The sequence below is a fragment of the Vigna umbellata genome, chromosome 1 (assembly GCF_029865625.1).
Source record: "Vigna umbellata cultivar VRB3 chromosome 1, Vumbellata_1.0, whole genome shotgun sequence".
NCBI lineage: Eukaryota > Viridiplantae > Streptophyta > Magnoliopsida > Fabales > Fabaceae > Vigna > Vigna umbellata.
Window position 1 is genome coordinate 3,930,437 of NC_142165.1, and position 12,405 is coordinate 3,942,841.

Below are 12,405 nucleotides of genomic sequence, written 5' to 3' on the forward strand. Positions count from 1 at the left end.
TACACGTCCTGCATGCTCGGGCTTTTCAATGGTTGTTGTTAGAATGTCGTCCCTACCTTGGCCAACAAATGTTCCCTTAGTTTGTTGCTCAACCAATTCATTCTGCATATAAAACAAACTTTGTAAGAAGGGAAATGCGATGATAAATACACAATCAAACAGTGCTTTGGTTTAAACTTACAATTTTTTGTGTGATCAAGGCAGCTGAGAAATATGTCATTCTCTCATCAGATTTAGTACGAGCAACCTTCCATAGGTCGTACCTAGCAGGTGCAGGTGCTAGGTCGGGGGACTCAAGTCCTAAGGCCTCCGCTCGAGTCTTCCTTATCTTCTTTCAAGTTTTGCATAACCACCTCGTGATAACATGTATGGTGCATCATTCAACCTTTTCCTTTCTTGGGCGGCTAACCTTTTACCCTGTGAAACCATGTATATTCATAAGTGTAAAATCATAATAAAATGCATTAACTAAAGACTTTGTAGATGTTAAGAGACAAACCTACCAGTCGGCAGACTCTCTAGATGCACGAAACTGCATTCATTCCTCTTGTGTGAAATTGTAGTGCTCCCATGGATTTTCATGTTGTTTGTCTCCAAAGACATATACACGTGTCAGTCTTGTCTTGAAATCCCTCCATCTGGTCGTTACATGGGACACCACTTTCTTTCTAAGCTGAGCAGTGTTTGGAATTTCATAATTTTGTTGTTTAAAATAAAGAACATGTTAATGACATAAACCTATAAGAGAATAAAGTATATCAAATTTCTTTTATGTATACATACATGAATATCTTGCCATAAAAGGTTCTTGTTGACCTTTGGGACGTCCTCCCAAGAATTAAGAAGGATACACACATGGGTTTTTGCTAACACACCCAGATAACTCTTAAACCTAATCAACATTTGGCCCTGATGGCACACCTGATCTGGGGTCAATGTCAACATGTAGAAAGTTTGATATCAGAGACAACCTGATAAAGCACCAGTTGATATAAGAGACAACCTGATAAAGCACTCGTTGCTGGTTCATGTTCAAAGTGTCAATTGAATGACCATGTTCAGCCTTAAGCTCTTCTTTCAATTAATATTTGGTTTTAAGTTTCTAGTTCGGGTATCAACAATCCTGCAACGTCTCAGCTTAGTTAAGTTAAATGTCACTGTGTAGTCAACTCTAACGTCCAGTCGTGGTTACTTAGTCTACTCACCACCAACATCAGTGTGGTGTGACACCTGCTAGCCTCGACTAGTTTTATTTGTACGACTCGTTGTAGGGCTTGGATCTTAGCTTCATTCAGCAAAGCGTGTTAGTCTTAGTTCAACACAACACACACATAGTTTATGTCGAGCTCCAAAAGGATGGCCACCGTTCAGCCTTAAACATTGGGCTCCTGTTCAGGTGTCTGACCACTTTTATCTCGAGGGATCACGGTCAATATCCTCATTAGGGCTACCTCGGCCTCAACGGCATGTCCTTTGTCAGGACTCCTGCGGAGTTGTTTCTGGCTTTGAGTTTGCAATTTTGTTTAACACTCAATGGCATGACCACCTTTAGCCTCAAGCTGGTACCTCCCGGTCAACTTCCACAACTCGCCTTGGCACCTCCCCAAGCTCTTGGCCTCAGTATTTGACCACCTTTAACCTCATCTTTGGGCCTTGATAAAAAAGTCAGTTGTACGACCACCTTTGTCTAAGTTCATGGCTTCTGTTCAATATCTGATAAGACAACCTGGTCTCGTTCTAGCCTAGTAGTGATCATTCGGCCTCAACGTATCTTAATGTGACTTCCTCAAAGCATGGACTAACTCCAATGTTAATTGCTCGGCCTCAACCATGATATAGCACGGGTAGACCTTGATCACTTTCTATAGGTTATTTTATTGAAAAAAAGTTGAAGAGAGTGAAACAGAGGAATATAAAACTACATTGATTTTTTATTGAGGAGTGTTATTGCTTTTATAAAACAAATAACTGAACGTAAATGCACAAAAATATTGACATCTATAACCATTAACAGAGTAGTGCTCCTAGTGCCTAGAAAATAGCAAATAAATCCTACTAGTCAACCTGACTTTTATTTTCCTAACAAATAGCATAACATATTACTTTAATTTGTTATTTTCCAATAGTCATCAATCAATACTCCTCCTTGACTTTGGAACCGCAAACTCCAAACTTTTGTCTCAAGAACTCAAATCTAGATCTTGGAAGTTCCTTGGTTAGGATATCAGCCACTTGATTTTCTATTAAGGATGTAAACAACTTTTCATCAACCTTTTCAGCTGCATCTTTCTGCAAAACTTTTCTTTTTGGTTCATTAGAGTTGCAGCTGACTTACACTCTTCCATGTTGGACTTCATAAGTACTTCCTTTGCATACTTTTCTTGGCACACAAATACTTCATTTTTCTTTTGTTGCACTTGCATACCAAGAAAAAATGTCATCTTTGTTGGAACAATCAGTACCGTTATAGATTCGCGCAACGGAATAAAATTTTTTATGAGCAGCATCCAATTTTTCAGATTCATTTAGCAATTCAGGAAAAGCTTTTTGCAAATCAAACTCACTAGTTTCAAAGCTAGAGGAACTTACTTGGCTTGTAGTGTCATCAGTAATAACTGTCAAACATAGGTTTGCTTCTTCATCTGAAACACTTGAGCTACATGAGTCATTATCATTCCAAGCAGTGTAGGCCTTATTCTCTTTGTGAATTTTCTTTTCTTTTCTTTCTTTACTTCTTTTGTTGTTTGAACAATTAGCTTTCACATGGCCTCTTTCACCACATCCATAACATTTGAAGCTTGAAAAGGAGCCTTGATAGTCCTTCTTTTCCTCCAAGATTTCGCTTTTAGATGATTTAGCTTTTGGCCATCAAGCATAGATTTTCTTGCTCATTAGAATCACTTGAGCTTGAGGAGTTTGATGTAGAGTTTGAATCAAACAGTGTGAACTTATCCACATCTATGACTTCATTATAAGTGAGTCTTAAAAATTTCCACATTTCCTTTGCACTTTTATAAACAGAAACTTTTAAGATTTTTCTACTTCTACACCATCAACAGTACGTTTAGAAATATAAGGACCATTTAGTACTGCTTCCCAGATGCCTCTGTCAACAGACCCCATAAAAATTTCCATTCTAACTTTCCATAATGCATTATTATCACCACTAAAAAGTGGTGGTCTATTGATGGAAGCACCTTCAGCGTACACTTGAGTTTGATGACCGACCATTTTCGCAAAAGTTTGAAAGAATATCAAAGCAAACTCTGATACCAATAGTCGGAACAATCGGTACCGTTATAGAGTCGCGTAGCGGAATGAACTATAGATAGCGGAAAGCGTGTTCGGTCAAATTCGTATTAAGATGGTCCGTTTTAGAAAATCAATTTTCTTAAGAAAATTTATCAAACAGTTGATGAGCATAAAATGTAAAGAGTGTAGGGAGTAGAAAATTCAACACAAAATTTTTATCCTGGTTCGATTCAAAAGAATCTACGTCCAGTTGTTAATCACTATAAAAAGTGATTAACGTTTTTCACTAAAAATTAGTTTCACAGATTTACAATGGAGTGAATAAAATAGAAAGATAAAATCTTCCTTCAACGAATGAACCGGAAGGGAGCTTCCTTCGACCACCGAACCGGAAGGGAGCTTCCTTCGACCAACGAACCGGAAGCAGGAATCTACACTCTCCTTCGACCAACGAACCGGAACAATGCGAATAAAAATCTTCCTTCGACACACGAATCGGAAGATGACAACCTTGCCAACTCGAAGAGAACTGCTCCGACCTTTGACCAACAAAGCGCGAGCTTCTCCTATTCACGAGACCAGGAAAAGAACTTGAACTAGCTTTTTAGAACTTCGTCAGACAAACTGTATTCTAAAACGCTCAGAGTTAACCAACTAAGGGTTTTGGAACAACTATATATAGGCAACTGGTCTGAGTTAGAAAAGACATATTACAAATGCCACTGATAATCGATTATTGTTAGTGATAATCGATTATTTAAGTCCGTTACAGGGTTTTCAGAAAGTGATAATCGATTATCCTGAGGAAAAATCGATTATTCTAGAGACTTATGCAGTTCTCATCAGGATCAGATGATAATCGATTATTTGAAGGAATAATCGATTATTCTAGAGCGAAATGCTTTTTTCAAGAGTGCTCATGATAATCGATTATAGCTTCACATAATCGATTAAATGCGTAACTTAACTAAAGATACGAGATTTTCTAAGTATTACATATTCAAATACTTTCCTAATACATTTATATTCTACAAAGTGCTTTTAAAATAATTTTAACAACTTCTACAAGTCTATCTTCTTGCAGTATCATCAAAATCATTTATCTTCAAATTTAACAATCCTCCTCATTGGTAACAATCTCCCCCTTTTTGATGATGATAAAAAATACTTGTTTAAAAGCAACTTTGGTTAGTTCTGCAAAAAATACAAGCTGATAGACAACAAGAAAGTTAGCAGTAACTGCACTACTTCTCCCCCTTTTTTATCATAAGAAAAAAGATGAATGAAAAAAATTGCTCCCCCTTAATATGAGCTCCCCCTCAACTAAACAATGTATGCACTAAAATAAGAGATCATTTTATTCATGAAAAGAAAGGTTACATTTTTCATAAAGAAGAACATATAACATAGAGTCAAAACAAACAATCATCAAAGCATACTAACATAAAATCCTAAATCTAAAACTCAAGACTGGGTGGTCTTTTTGGAGGTTGAAGATTAAAGTGATTTTCAATGTTTCGAAGACGAGTATCAAGGTCATTGAACTGGTTGATCACATATTCTTCATGATTTTGTTGCCACTCATATATCTGTTCAAAGTCAGCTTGTTGAGCAAGACGCATATCTTCCATTTGTTCAGATAGGTTTGCAAAATGCTCCTCCATAGTTAGTGAGGAAGAGGAAGGCATTTGAGAAGGACCGACATCAGCATGATCAACAGCTTGGACGGGGTCAGCCATATGGGCGTCCATATTGTCATTGTCATAATCTTGGTGATCATCATCCTTGTGAATGATCACGCGGCCACGAGCAACAAATCCCATTTGGCGAAATGTTGTCTCACCAATCTTAGTTCCAATTGCTTGAATGGCTTGAGTGAGTTCACTTTCAACACTTACGCCTTTGTATTCTAAAATTCGAGAGATGAGAAGGGCATATGGAAAATGATAAGAATTATATTTCTTGGCCTTCAACATGGTGTCGGAGATGTGTGTTGTCCAATCAATGTGGATGTGATTTAAAATCCCATACAAGAGTAGAAGATCTTGCTCTGAATATTGAGCATGGTTAGTGGCACGAGGACATAGAAGCCAGACAATTAAGTAGTGGATCATCCGTTCTTCAACTTTGAATCCGCCAACTAGCAGCTGTCGACGGTTGTTTTGGTGTTCAGGATGGCGCAAAAAGGATTGAAAGGCGAGGAGACGATTGAAGTCTGGGACGCCAAGATGGACTTTGACAGCATCATCCCAGATTGTGAGTTGTGCGACATTCGTCCAGACGTCATCATCTAAAATGATTGGGACTCCTTTCACTTTTGTTGTGATGATTCCGTTACGACAACGCAGATTGAAGTAGAAGACACGGATGAGACGTGGGTAGATGCACCCCTTTTGCTCCACGAGATGAGTAAGTCCTTGAGCACCAAACAAATCTGGAAATTGAAAACCATAAAATCGATAAAAATCAAGGCGTATGAACTTTACCGCCATGATTTGTCGTTCTTGCCAGAAGTGAACATAATCCGCATGTTTTTCTTGATCCGAAATCCACTCATCAATGGTTGCAGGACGAGGTCTGGAAGAAGAAGATACACTAGTGGTTCTCCTACGGTTTCTTCTTGATTCAGCCCTGAAAGAAGTGGACAGAGGGAAACTTGGAATGAATTGAGAGAAATGAAGAAAACTGGTTCAGATTAGAATTAAACAAAGTTTTGGGTGACAAGGAGTGACCATTAATTGATTATAGTGGACTATTTATAAGAAAAATCAAGAAACTAGCCGTTTTGAGCCGTTTATAGCCGTTAGGATTCGTTGCAACGACTCTATTTTTAGAAACAGGTCGCGTGATAATCGATTATTGTAAGTGCTAATCGATTATCTGCTCAAAGAGTCACTTTCCAGAATTGTATGATAATCGATTACTGATGAAGATAATCAATTATCTACTCATAAGTGTCCAGATTTGGGTTTGAGTGAGAATAATCGATTGTTCTATGGGATAATCGATTATTTGCGATTAGAGGCTTTTGCCAAAGCCAAAAATAATCGATTATTCTCGTGTGATAATCGATTAAAAACGCTAAGCTTACGAGAACTGTGAAAATTTCAGAAGTCTTGAGCCTAAGACATATCTAACACTCCTAACTCTCTTCTAAGTTCGTAGAATCTATCTTTAGGCAGTGCTTTTGTAAAGATATCAACTAATTGATGTAAAGTATCAATGTATTCTATTTGGCAATCTCCCTTTTGAACATGATTTCTCAAGAAATGATTTCTAATCTCAATATGTTTTGTTCTTGAGTGCATTATGGGGTTCTTGGTTAGGTTTATAACAATAGTGTTATCACATTTAAGAGGAATGTGATCAAGGAAGATATCAAAGTCCTCCAATTGTTTTTTCATCCATAAAATTTGGGCACAACAATTGCCAGCAACAATGTATTCAACTTCAGTGGTAGACAAGGCTACACAAGCTTGTTTCTTTGAGTGCCAAGATACTAAAGAACAACCCAAAAAATGACAAGTTCCACTAATACTTTTTCTATCAATTTTACAGCCACCATAATTTGCATCAGAATAACCTATTAAACTAGGTGAAGCATCAGAGGGATACCAAAGTCCAAAAGATGTGGTTCCTTTAAGGTATTTCAAAATCCTTTTGACAGCAATTAAATGAGATTCCTTAGGATTAGCTTGGTACCTAGCGCATACACATACACTTTGCATAATGTTTGGTCTACTAGCAGTTAGATACAATAAAGATCCTATCATTCCTCTAAACATGGTTTCATTTACTCCTTCACCAGATTCATCCTTATCTAAATGGCAAGAGGTTGCCATTGGTGTGTTGGCTTCTTTACAAGTATCCATACCAAACTTCTTAAGTACTTCTCTACAATATTTAGTTTGGGAGACAAAGGTTCCCCCATCCATTTGCTTTATTTGCAGTCCTAAAAAGAAATTCAGCTCACCCATCATAGACATCTCAAACTTACCTTTCATTATATGTGCAAATCTTTCACACTGTAGACCCAAAAACAATATCATCTACGTACACTTGAACAATCAAGATGTGTTTCCCTACTTTCTTAATAAATAAGGTTGAATCAACCTTTCCTCTACAAAAGTTATTCTCATTCAAAAAGGTACTAAGTCTTTCATACCAAGACCTAGGTGCCTATTTAAGACCATACAAGGCCTTTTTCAATTTATAAACATGATCAGGATATTTAAAATCCTCAAAACCAGGAGGTTGACTAACATAAAAACTCTTCTTTTATGAAACCATTAAAAAATGCATATAAATAGATCTCCAAAGAAAACATCTTTGAAACAGAAACGACAATTCAATCACCAAATAACTTAATCATCTAAAAATGCCAATGAAAATCTATCAACCAACTCATTTAAATGAATATAACAATAATCAAATAATGGAAAATCAAAAAGATAAGCAGAACAAAGTGCAACAACACAGTTCAAACAGCACTTAGCTCAATCTCATGGAGTTCGAACCAAGGCTTTGAATGCCATTTGATGGATTCACTTCCCGGTCTTAGATCACTAATTCCGAAAGCATAATACGATGGAGCTCTCCTCTCCTTTTGAGAACTTAACCTGCAAAACCATCCAAGAGAGATTTGGTGCCTACAATCTCACTAGGGTCCTTGGGGTTAGAGATAAATTACTTTATAATAGGAATCCAAGCACATTTTCCATTAGGAACATCAAAATGTTTGATTCTACATTTGTTTGAAGTATGTCCCTTTTTCATACAATAGAAGCAACAAACACCATGCAATTTGACTTTTACAGTTGTTCCTTTTTCAACCCAAACTCTACGAGTTCTCTTAACTTTAGACTTTTTATGATGAAGTATGTTTTTATTTCTAACATTGCTCTTTCTAAAACCATTTTGAACATGTGAGACAGACTTGGTTGCTTTAGAAAGTAAATTTTCAAGTATGTTAATGTTAAACATGTGACTTTTACAAGATAAACACTTAATAGGTTTTTCATTTGCATTGGATTCAATCAACTTAGTTTCAAGATTATTAACTTTATTTCTTAATATGACTTCTTCATCTAATGCATTTTCATATTTCAACTTTAATTCCTTAAACTCATTTTTCAAATTTTTATGAGCATCATCCAATTTTTCAGATTCATTTAGCAATTCAAGAAAAGCTTTTTGCAAATCAAACTCACTAGTTTCAAAGCTAGAGGAACTTACTTGGCTTGCAGTGTCATCAATAATAACTGTCAAACATAGGTTTGCTTCTTCATCTGAAACACTTGAGCTACATGAGTCATTATCATTCCAAGTTGTGTAGGCCTTCTTCTCTTTGTGAATTTTCTTTTCTTTTCTTTCTTTACTTCTTTTGTTGTTTGAACAATTAGCTTTCACATGTCCTCTTTCACCACATCCATAACATTTGAAGCTTGAAGAGGAGCCTTGATAGTCCTTCTTTTCCTCCAAGATTTCTCTTTTAGATGATTTATCTTTGGCCATCAAGCATAGATTTTCTTGCTCATTAGAATCGCTGGAGCTTGAGGAGTTTGATGTAGAGCTTGAATCAGACAGTGTCAACTTATCCAAATCTAGGACTTCATTATAAGTGAGTCTTAAAAATTTCCACATTTCCTTTGCACTTTTATAGACAGAAACTTTGAAGAATTCATCAAGGGTTAGTGCAGATAAAATTATATTCTGAGCCTTAATATCAAATTGGGCTCTTTTGTTTTCCTCAAGAGTCCAGTCAAAATATGATTTTTCTACTTCTACACCATCAACAGTACGTTTAGAAATATAAGGACCATTTAGTACAACTTTCCAGATGCCTCTGTCAACAGACCCCATAAAAATTTCCATTATGACTTTCCAGAATGCATAGTTATCACCACTAAAAAGTGGTGGTCTATTGATGGAAGCACCTTCGGCGTACACTTGAGTTTGATGACCGACCATTTTCGCAAAAGTTTGAAAGAATATCAAAGCAAGCTCTGATACCAATTGTTGGAACAATCAATACCGTTATAGAGTTGCGCAACGAAATGAAATATAGATAGCGGAAAGCGTGTTCGGTCAAATTCGTATTAAGATGGTCCGTTTTAGAAAATCAATTTTCTTAGAGAAAATTTGTCAAACAGTTGATGTGCATAAAATGTAAAGAGCGTACGGAGTAGAAAAATTCGACACAATTTTTTTTATCCTGGTTCGATTCAAAAGAATCTACGTCTAGTTGTTAATCACTATAAAAAGTGATTAACGTTTTTCACTAAAAATTAGTTTCGCAGATTTACAATGGAGTGAATAAAATAGAAAGATAAAACCTTCCTTCGAAGAACGAACCGAAAGGGAACTTCCTTCGACCAACGAATCGGAAGCAGGAATCTACACTGTCCTTCGACCAACGAACCGGAGCAATGCGAATAAAAATCTTTCTTCAACACACGAACCGAAAGATGACAACCTTGCCAACTCGAAGAGAACCGCTCCGATCTTTGACCTACAAAGCGCGAGCTTCTCCTATTCACGAGACCAGGCAAAACACTTGAACTAGCTTTTTAGAACTTCTTCAAACAAACTGTATTCTCAAAAGCTCAAAGTTAACCCACTAAGGGTTTTGGAACAACTATATATAGGCAACTGGTCTGAGTTAGAAAAGATAGATTACAACTACCACTGATAATCGATTATTTTTAGTGATAATCGATTATTTAAGTTTGTTACAGGGTTTTCAGAAAGTGATAATCAATTATCCTGAGGAACATCTGAGCATAGCCCTTGACAACTAGTCTTGCCTTGTACTTGTTCATAGAACCATTAGGATTAAACTTGGTTCTATAAACCCACTTTACTCCAATGGCCTTTTCATGACCAGGTCTGTCCATCAACTCCCACGTATGATTTTTTTCAATCATTTTGAGCTCCTCTTCCATAGCATTTATCCACCTCTTGTCAGTCGCAGCCTCTTCATATCCACTAGGTTCCATGACCGCAACATTACACCTTTGATAGATGTTAGAAAGCAATCTTGTTCCTCTGACAGGTTCGTCATCCACATCTTCATTCTCCTCCTGCAATCCAAGCTCATTGTTGCCTTTCTAGCTCAAACAATCAAATTGTTCAAGGTCTTTGCTGTCTTTCCAGCTCCAACAATCAAACTCCAAGAATTTCACATCCCTGCTAACAATGACTTTTTTGTTATGTTGGAGATAGATCCTGTAGGCCTTTGAAATCAAGCTATAGCCTACAAAAATTCCAAGTTCTGCTTTCTTGTCTAATTTGTCTCTCTTAATATGAGGAATATAAGAGAAACACAAGCAACTAAATATCTTTAAATTAAAGAGCTCAAGTTTATAATCGTACCATGCTTCAAAAGGCGTTCTTTGTTGTAAAGCTTTTGTTGACAGTCTATTGACTAAAAATACTGTTGTATTTATAGCCTCCGCCCAAAATTTTTTAGGCAACTCTTTGTCATGAAGTAAGCACTTAACCATCTCCGTAATTTTCCGATTTTTCCTTTCTACAGTGCCATTTAATAAGGGGTTGTAAGATGTTGTTCTACACCTGTATCTTCACAAAAATTGTTAAATTTTTTGGAAGTATATTCAATTCCATTGTCAAATCTGATCGTCTGCATTTTGCACTTGCTTTGATTTTCCACCAAAGTTTTAAACTTCCAAAAAATGTCAGCAACTTCATATTTAAACTTCATAAAATATATCCAACACATTCTTGTCATGTCATCAATGAAAATAATATAATACCTACTGTCATTCAGTGATGGTGTGCTTATAGGACCTTCAACATCTGTATGTATTAATTGTAGATTTTGTATAGCCCTCCAAGTCTTGTTTTGTGGAAATGGGAGTCTTGTTTGCTTTCCATATTGACAAGCAATACATGTAGGAAATGCTTCTTCTATATCAGGTAAGCCTCTGACCATGTTATTCTTCTTCATGAATATTAGAGCACTATGGTGAAAATGTCCCAATCTTTTATGCAAGAGTATTTACTGCTGACCTCTTTGTGCCTTGCAGCTTGTTCTTCACTCATGAAGTCCAAAGCAAAGCTTTTTCCTTTCATTCTAACTTTAAATACTTCCTTTCCTACTGAATCTTTAATCATGCAGTTTTGTCTTCAAACAACACCTTATAACCCTTTTCAAGCAATTGAGGAATACTTAACAGGTTTTGGTTAATTTCTAGAACATATAAAACATTTGAAATCAGTTTCAAACTTGTTTGACCTTCAATTGACACTAATCCTTTGCCTTTTACTGCAATATATGCTCCATTACCTTAGAAAGTGCAGTTTTGTCAAGTTCTTTAAAGAGTTCTCGATCATAACTCACGTGGTTTGTGCAACCACTGTCTATTAGCCAACTTTCTGTGGAGCTATTGGTAGTGAAGCATGTAACAACAAACAATTGTTCCTCTTGTGGTTGATCCTCAACAACCTTAACTTCTCCTTGTTGTTGATGAGACTTGCAAATCTTTTCCATGTGCCCTAGCTGCCCACACTTATGACATGTTGCATTCGGTCTCCACCAGCACCTTTTTTGTGGATGACTGGTTTTCTTACAATGAGGACAAGGTGGAAAAACCTGAGTATTATTACTCTTGTTGATTTTGTGTAATCTTCCAGGTCTGGTATCATTGTTATGCTTCTTCTTGTTTTTATTGCTATTGCTCTAGAATTTTACTTTAAAAGCACCCTCCACAGATCCTTCTTGCCTCATAAGTCTTCTTTGCTCTTGGGCTTGTAAGGCATGCAACACCTCTACCAAAGTGATCTTAGTTAGATCCTTTTTTGTTCTCCAAGGTAGCTATAGAAGCTTCATATCTTTCAGGTACTGATACAAGAATTTTTTCAATAATTCTTGACTCAGAAAAAGCAGTGCCCAACAATCTTGCATACCCCTTGAGTTCCCTACCCGAAAGACCTTCAAATAATGAAGAATCAATCACACTCGTTATTATTACTTATTAAGAATCGTGCAGCAAAAAAGATCTGAAGAGAATATGTGATGCAAAATGAGGGGACACCCATCACTATTTATAGAGAGGACCAGGTCAATAGTCACAAACCCCAGCCATGGGATCTACTTTGATCTAACGATCCAAGATTAGCGACGTTTCACAT